This window comes from Triticum urartu, chromosome 1A (assembly GCF_056163025.1).
Source record: "Triticum urartu cultivar PI428250 chromosome 1A, HENAU_Tu73, whole genome shotgun sequence".
Classification (NCBI taxonomy): Eukaryota; Viridiplantae; Streptophyta; class Magnoliopsida; order Poales; family Poaceae; genus Triticum; species Triticum urartu.
The window spans coordinates 180,679,528-180,688,170 of NC_141873.1; the positions used below are offsets into that span (position 1 = coordinate 180,679,528).

General features: G+C 46.6%; 1 long non-coding RNA gene across 6 annotated transcripts; it reads right to left on the reverse strand.

Moving 5' to 3' along the window:
- Positions 1-3,639: 3,639 nt before the first annotated feature.
- Positions 3,640-7,919, reverse strand: LOC125554120 (uncharacterized). Of its 6 annotated transcripts, none has more exons than XR_007304325.2 (5): positions 7,305-7,917; positions 6,699-6,824; positions 6,542-6,635; positions 6,081-6,166; positions 3,640-3,888 (listed from the first exon to the last, which is right to left on the reverse strand). It is a non-coding gene; the product is annotated as an uncharacterized LOC125554120 (long non-coding RNA). The 6 variants fall into 6 exon arrangements; XR_007304326.2 differs by having other exon boundaries at positions 6,699-6,796; positions 7,305-7,915; XR_015599813.1 differs by having other exon boundaries at positions 6,542-6,824; positions 7,305-7,919.
- Positions 7,920-8,643: the final 724 nt, after the last annotated feature.

Consider the following 8,643-nt stretch of genomic DNA (forward strand, 5'->3'; position numbering starts at 1 on the left):
GGACTCGAGGGCTCGAATACAAGAGCTCGATCATAGACGAGTCAGCGGAAGCAACAATATCTGAGTAAATACATAAGTTAAATAAGTTTCCATAAGATGGCTAGCACAAACTGGGATACATGTCTAAAGAGGAGTAGGCCTCCTACCTGGAATCCTCCTAAACTACTCCTGGTCATCGTCAGCGGCCTGCATGTAGTAGTAGGCACCTCCAGTGTAGTAGGAGTCATCATCGACGGTGGCGTCTGGCTCCTGGACTCCGACGTCTGGTCGCAACAACTGGGTATAGAAAGGGGAGAAAGGGGGAGCAAAGCAACCGTGAGTACTCATCCAAAGTACTCGCAAGGAGCTACACTACATATGCATTGGTATCAATGAAAGGGGTAGTAGATGTGGACCGAACTGCAGAATGCCAGAATAAGAGGGGGATAGCAAGTCCTATCGAAGACTACGCTTCTAGCAGCCTCCATCTTGAAGCAGTAGAAGAGAGTAGATGGTAAGTTAACCAAGTATCATCGCATAGCATAATCCTACCCGACGATCCTCCTCTCGTCGCCCTTTGAGAGAGTGATCACCGGGTTGTATCTGGCACTTGAAAGGGTGTGTTTTATTAAGTGTCCGGTTCTACTTTTCATAAGGTCAAGGTACAACTCTGGGTCGTCCTTTTACCGAGGGACACGGCTATTCGAATAGATAAACTTCCCTGCAGGGGTGCACCACATTTCCCAACATGCTCAATCCCCTTTGGCCGGATACACTTTCCTGGGTCATGCCCAGCCTTGAAAGATCAACACGTTGCATCCCCACATAGGAACAACAGAGAGGTCAGCACGCCGGTCTAAATCCTATGGCGCAGGGGTCTGGGCCCATCACCCATTGCACACCTACATGTTGCGTGGGCGACCGGAAGCAGACCTAGCCTCCCTAATACAAGAGCAGGTGTTCCAGTCCAATCCGGAGTGCGCCGCTCAGTCCCTGACGTCAAGAAGGCTTCGGCTGATACCACGACGTCCAGTGCCCATAATTGTTCCCGCGTAGTTGGTTAGTGCGTATAGGCCAGTGGCCAGACTTAGATCAAATACCAAGATCTCATTAAGCATGTTAACCGCGGACGTCGACCAGGGTCAGGCCCACCTCTCTCCTAGGTGGTCTCAACCTGCCCTATCGCTTCGCCACAAAGGTCCACTCAGAGGGCCATCAGGACAAACGTCCTTTCAGTCCCAATCTGTGAATCACTCGCGGGTACACTACGAGCCGACCCAACTTTGGTCACCACAAATATCATGTATTATGTATATATGTATATACCCGTGATCACCTCCCTAGTGATCATGACCCGATAGTATAGCATGGCAGATGGACAAGAATGTAGGGCCACTGATGGAATACAAGCATCCTATACTAAGCATTTAGGATTACAGGTAAAGGTAACAACATTAGTAGCAAAGACAGGCTATGGATCAGGAGAGGATTAACGAAAAGCAGTAACATGCTACACTACTCTAATGCAAGCAGTAGAGAGAAGAATAGGCGATATCTGGTGATCAGGGGGGGGGGCTTGCCTGGTTGCTCTGGCAAGGAGGGGTCATCAACAGCGTAGTCGATTGGGGCACCAGCAGCTGCGCCAGTCTCGTAGTCTACCGGAGAGAAGAGGGGGAAGAAACAATGAATACAATGCAAACAAATGGATAATGATGCATGACATGACAAGTAACGGTGCCAGGTGTGCCCTAACGCAGTAAGAAGTGATACCGACGAAGGGAGGAAGCATTAGGGAAAGTATCCCCGGTGTTTCACGTTTTCAGACTGATGAACCGGAGGGGGAAAGTTGCAGGTTCACTATGCTAGGGATGTGTGGCGGACGAACGGGCTATGTATCCGGATTTGTCTCGTCGTTTTGAGCAACTTTCATGTACACTGTATTTTCATCCGAGTTACGGATTATTTTATATTTAAATGATTTTATAATATCCTGGTTTAATTTAATTCAAAATATTAAATACAGAAACTGATATGGGTAAACGGAAGTGTACCCAGCAGTGTGTTCATGTGTATGACAGATGGGACCTGTTAGCTGTTGAGTCAGCAATCAACAGTCCAAGTTGACTGGTCAAAGTGGGCCAGGGGACCCGCATGTCATTCACTTTTAGCCCTAATTCAGATTAGTTAGATTAAGTAGTTAATTAGTTTAACTAAACTTGATTAGTTTAATTTAACAGAATTAATTAACTAAGTTAATTAATTAATAATTTGTTTATTTTAACATTTTTTATTCTTCTTTTTTTATCGTTCCAGGGGCTGGGCCTCACGTGTCAGTGGCCGAGAGGGCCTTAGCGGGCACTGGGACAGGCGGGTTATGGGCGAGCGTGCGACGGGTTTTATGGGCGCCGGCGCCCGTGTGGAATCGGTCACGCCGGCGCGGCGATGCGGGCAACGGCGAGCGGCCAGCGGCCTGCGTGGGGAGGTGGACCATGGCGAGGGAGGCTGGAACGGGGCGGCGAGTGGCGGAGCTGGAGTGGTGCACGGCCAAGGAAGACACTAGCACATCGGTACGTGGCCGGGCATGGTCAAGGTTGGCAGCGCGCGGTCAGGGGCTCCCAGGCGTAGCGGGTGGAGCTTCGGCGGGTGGGAAGGGTGATCCGGCAGCACCGGGCGCAGGCTGGCGGGGCAGAGTGCGGCGGCCAGAGCGGAGCGGACGCGAGGGGCGGCGAGGGCGTGAGCACGGGCGCGCACGACATCGGGTGGCGCTGCGCGGCAGATGCAGCCGCGGGGCGTAGTAGTAGTAGCGTGCATCGAGCAGGGAAGGGAGTGAGCAAGGGGGTGAGTGGGAGGCAGGTGGGTGCGTCGCGTGGCCACGGGGTGCGCGCAGGCGTGAGAGGAGAGGCCAGGGGCGACCAGGTTGCAGCAGGGCTTGGGTGTGTTCGAACGCGCACTGTCGAGTGGTGGTAGTCGCAGGCATGGGGTGGCCGGGGTTCGGCGGTGTGTCGAGGTCAGGCAACAGCCGGAATTGAAGCTCGACGAGGACGGGGAGAGAGGAAGAGGCCGGGGCCTCACCGCACGGTGTAGGGGAGTGGCAGCGGCTCGAGGAGGTGGACAGGGATGACGGCGAGGTCGAGGCGGTGGTGCAGTGGCGGGGCGGCCTGTGTTGACGGCGACCGGCAGGGACACTACAAGAAATATGGTTGATAGTGACCCCCTATTTTGGTCAATAAATCGTCGTCATTTTCGACATATGACCTTTTTTGACCAAACTGAGAAGGTCAACAGTTGGCCGTCAAGAACAAACATACATGACCTTTTCTATGTTTTGGTCTTAGTTGTTAAGACCAAAAATTTTAGGTCATCGTTTTTAATGACAAAATTTTTGATCATTACTTGTGTGCCTCATCCACATAGGATCTGATGTGGCATCATCCACATGGCCAACAGATCTAACGTGGCATTGGTTAATAAATCGTCATAATTTCTAGCAAGCCAAGCCCAATAAGGCTGGCCCGTAAAAAACAATAAGGCTGGCCTATAAAACTTTATACACATCAATTTTACTGAGCCAAACCCATGTCCGATCCATTATGTATTATAAGTTATTTAACATTTTTAGCTCAAAAAGGTCGATTAACCTCTTTGCACCAGAAAAGGTAGTACAAGAATACATCACAGATTAAATTAGACAGATAGCTTTTTGAATATCCCAACACACACAAAATATGATTACAGAGGCCAGACAACATAACAAAGATTCAAATTACACAGATAGCTTTTTGAATATCCCAGCACACACAAACTAAGATTACACAGCCCAGAAAAATGGTATCACGAATAACATAGCCTGTTGCACAACAACATGGCTCCATTGTCTTCCTCTTCAAGCATTCATAGAAGTGTTTCGTCCTGGCATCAGGAGGGACAACACATGAGAAGCAAATTAAGCATAACATGAAATAAGAAAAATGCAGCAAGCTGAGAGTAGAATGCAGACAATGTATATAAGCAAGTCACATGGATGCAAGAAGTGAGCATTTTAGAAGGTTTTATGTGGCTACGTGGCCCAGCTTTTGTTCCTTCCATAAATCAGGTTAGAAATATTAAACACTAGTAAGTTAAAATTCATATTATATCATATTGTGTAAACTCTCCACCTCCTAAAGAGACTCCAACATCAGAAGATCATATTAATTACTAAAGGGCAGTTCTTTTGCTGCCTTCTAAAATAAGCTGGAATAGTCGCCTGATACGTCCATTTTGCATCATGCTTTTATATCGATATTTATTGCATTATGGACTGTTATTTCACTTTATGTCACAATACTTATGGCTATTCTCTCTTATTTTACAAGATTTACATAAGGAGGGAGAATGCCGGCAGCTGGAATTCTAGGTTGGAAAAGGAGCAAATATTAGAGACCTATTCTGCGCAACTCCAAAAGTCCTGAAACTCCACGGAACATCTTAAAATAAATAAATAAAAATCCTCGCCAAAGATGAAGGCCAGGGAGCCCACACCCTGCTCACGAGGGTGGGGGGCGCGCCCCCCCTCCTAGGGCGCGCCCCCCTACCTCGTGGTCCCCCTGGTGGCTCTCTGACGTCCATCTTCTCCTATATGAAGTCTTTCGATGAGAAAAAATAGGAAGGAACTTTTTGGGATGAGACTCCGCCGCCACGAGGCGGAACCTTGGCGGAACCAATCTAGAGCTCCGGCAGAGCTGTTCTGCCGGGGATACTTCCCTCCGGGAGGGGGAAATCATCACCAACGCTCCTCTCATCGGGAGAGGGCAATCTCCATCAACATCTTCACCAGCGCCATCTCATCTCCAAACCCTAGTTCATCTCTTGTATCCAATTCTTGTCTCAAAGTCCGGGATTGGTGCTAGTAGGTTGCTAGTAGTGTTGATTACTCCTTGTAGTTGATGCTAGTTGGTTTATTTGGTGGAAGATCATATGTTCAGATCCTATATGCATATTATTACCCCTCTGATTATGAACATGAATATGCTTTGTGAGTAATTACGTTTGTTCCTGAGGACAAGGGAGAAGTCTTGCTATTAGTAGTCATGTGAATTTGGTATTCGTTTGATATTTTAATAAGATGTATGTTGTCTAGCCTCTAGTGGTGTTATGTGAACGTCGACTACATAACACTTCACCATTATTTGGGCCCATAGGAAGGCATTGGGAAGTAATAAGTAGATGATGGGCTGCTAGAGTGACAGAAGCTTAAACCATAGTTTATGCATTGCTTCGTAAAGGGCTGATTTGGATCCACATGTTTCATCCTATGGTTAGGTTTACCTTAATACTTTTGTTGTAGTTGCGGATGCTTGCAATAGAGGTTAATCATAAGTGGGATGCTTGTTCAAGTAAGAATAGCACCCAAGCACCGGTCCACCCACATATCAAATTATCAAAGTATCGAACGCGAATCATATGAACGTGATGAAAACTAGCTTGACGATATTCCCATGTGTCCACAGGAGCGCTTTTCCTATTATAAGAGTTTGTTCTAGCTTGTACTTTGCTACAAAAAGGATTGGGCCACCTTGCTGCACTTTATTTACTATTGTTACTTGTTGCTCGTTACAATTTATCTTATCACAAAACTATCTATTACCACTTATTTCAGTATATGCAGAGAATACCTTGCTAAAAACCACTTATCATTTCCTTCTGCTCCTCGTTGGGTTCGACACTCTTACTTATCGAAAAGATTACGATAGATCCCCTATACTTGTGGGTCATCATTGCCCCCTACCCAGCTTATTCTAGAAGCCCAACCAAATTATTTACTTAGAATAGAGAAAGAATATTAAGGTCTTCAATGCTTTAAAATAGAGAAAGAACAATTTTATGAGCATTGATTCTCCCGCATGTTGGCATGTTGACAATAGTTGGCATCTTGACAATAGTTCATGCCCAGTACAACAAACTGGAGCAAAAGTTGCATACAACACATGAAGGGCTTATCTGATTACTTAACTTGTAGCATCAATAGGTGCAAGAAGCACATACACAAGGAGATTAAGCAAAAAAAGAATCTCCTCTTATTTTGGAGGATATCAATCAAAGGAGACCAAATGGTGGATTACCAGGTTGGACGAGTAGACACACATACGATACTTGTCGTGTCGGCAAACCTCGTAGTCGATGTGCTCCTAGATCTGATTCACCCTCCCTACACACACAACCCCAGATCTCAGTGACAAATAATACATGGTAAATAAAATATCCTGGTTTATCCTTCTAAAACAATAGAACATTCAACAATTTACAATAATTTGTTACAGCCACAGTTACATACATTATATATCCACATTCCCAGTATTTACATCACACATTTTCTTAAAAAGTGAGCGGTGTGCATCTAAAGAAGATCATAGTGTGAAATGCAGCATGATAGAAGGTGAATACAGAGAAGCCTTGTATGGTTTCTCAAATATTCTCACCAAATGTCTTGCAAGGTATGGATAAACTGAGATAGCTCAAGATTTTGTTCAAAGTTAACATGGTTGAGCTAGATGAAATGTTATCATACTCAAGAATTATTTACCATCATCCTGTTCATCCACAACATTGTGTAGTTGTTCTCTTCATGATCCTTCATCCAGTCCAGCGTCTCATGTTACAGCGGCTGTGCCAGTTACCTACAAGACCAAGGAAAATTATGGAGCGGTCCGAGAACTATCGAGAAGCCAATGAAACCTAACCTGTTGGTGCAGGGACCCTGTTATCCTCGTCGGCCATTCCCTTGTTGACATTGAAAAGGAGCAGCACGGCGAGCTCGGTCTCCTCAGGCACGACCCCTCTGGAATTAGTGTACTCAAATATATTATCTGTAATAGCATCAATGAGGGAAGCATACAGTTGTTCTGATACAGTAAAATATACACCCTTGAGGCAATGTGAACATTTGTGCACCAAAAAATTCCGATGCTAACTATCCATGGCAAAGTCACAAAAAACATTAAACATTACATACTAGCTATTGAGTGCATCCATAGATATACACCTAGAAACCATCTAGTACAACAGTTCATATGATAAGGTTCACCAGGCTAACATGAAAATAAAAATGACAATATCATAGTGTCCCAACAACAGGGAGCATATGGCATAGACATACCCAATTTTTAATCTTTGACAAGTTAATTACAGAATGCCTAAATCACACAAAAGAGCGTTGAAATGACACATATTTCTCACAAAAATATTCTTATATAAATATACTTATGGGTGTGCTCAGCCGAAGCAAGAGCACAGCCGGAGCAGGAGCAGCATGGCCGGCCTTGAGGTCCGGCGCTTCCATGGCCTACCTGGGGTCGAGCGCCCTCACGGAGACGCCGTCGGAAGAGGCTAGTGAAGCAACGGCGGCCAGGATCAACTGCCAGGGTGGGGAACGACGAACACGGCCGTCCCCTCGTGCGAGGAGACAACAGACCCCTCCCTGCAGCGCGAGGTGGACGACAGCCGTTCGAGGATCCCGTTGATGCCGTTGCCGTCCTGGTTGCCGAAGAGTCGTGGCCGGCGTGGGTCAAAGCAACCACAAACCCTAGGTCACGCGTCGCCGTGGTCCGGCCAGCTCGATGGAGCAGCGTGCGTTGAAGCATGCGCACGCCGACGAGCCGGCTGACCGCGACGCCGTGCCTGCTGGCGGCAGTGCATATGTCGCTGGTGAGGTTGGGCGGCGCGCTCGATCGGCAGCAGGAGGACAAAGGCGAGTGACTGGGACATGAGAAGGTGGCAGAGGGGAGGATGGCCGGTGCTGGGGTAGGAGGGACAGCGGTGGAGGGACCTGCAGGCGAGGGAGAGAGGGAGCTGGCATTGTCAATCTGGATCGGGGAGAGGGAGACAAGGGGAGGCGGGGGAATGGAGGGGATATGAGTTAGGGTTTGGGTGATGAGAGGGGATCGATAAGAAGAGGATGAGGGGGAGGCGATGCGGTGGGCTGCGGGTGGGGTTTGGTGGCCGACTGTGGCTCGCCTTGGGCCGGCCGAGTTCGCCTGCATCCTTTTTTTGTTAAAAAGATTTTCTTACTTTGTTTTTAAAAATATTTTCCAATAAATCTTTTAAAAGTGTCTCAAAAAATCTTTTAAAAAATAGATTAGAACAACTTTACAACTAAGTTTGGAGGTGGTGATGGTTTATCCTTCATAATACCATAATCTTTGAAAATAAAAAATCTAAGGGTTGAGATTAAACTAGGTACAACAACTAGAACATTCGAACGGAAAAATAGCATCAAATGACCTCTACTACTTCCTCGCCTGCACAGTCTTGGTCACCTATGAACGCATGCACCACCGAGCTGTAGGTAAATGCAAGCAGGTATCCCCTTGTTGTCTGGTTAATTATCTAGAATTGTTCCTCTCATTAATACATTCATATGGGCGCATGTAGTACTGTTGATGATATGAATGGCTCGGGTAGCAGTTGCATCTTGGTGGGTTTCAATTCATTTATAGCTTAGAGGTTTCATGATAGTGTAGGCATGCATGCCACGTACATATTCATCAGGATTCAGGACTGACACATCTGTGTGCGTTTCAGTAGACAGTCTCTATGATGCGATGTTTCTTCATGCCAGTAGCATAGTGCTCTGAAATTTTTGTTCCTCATTGTTCGGTGAAAATTGTGTTTGTCCTCTCTTACTTT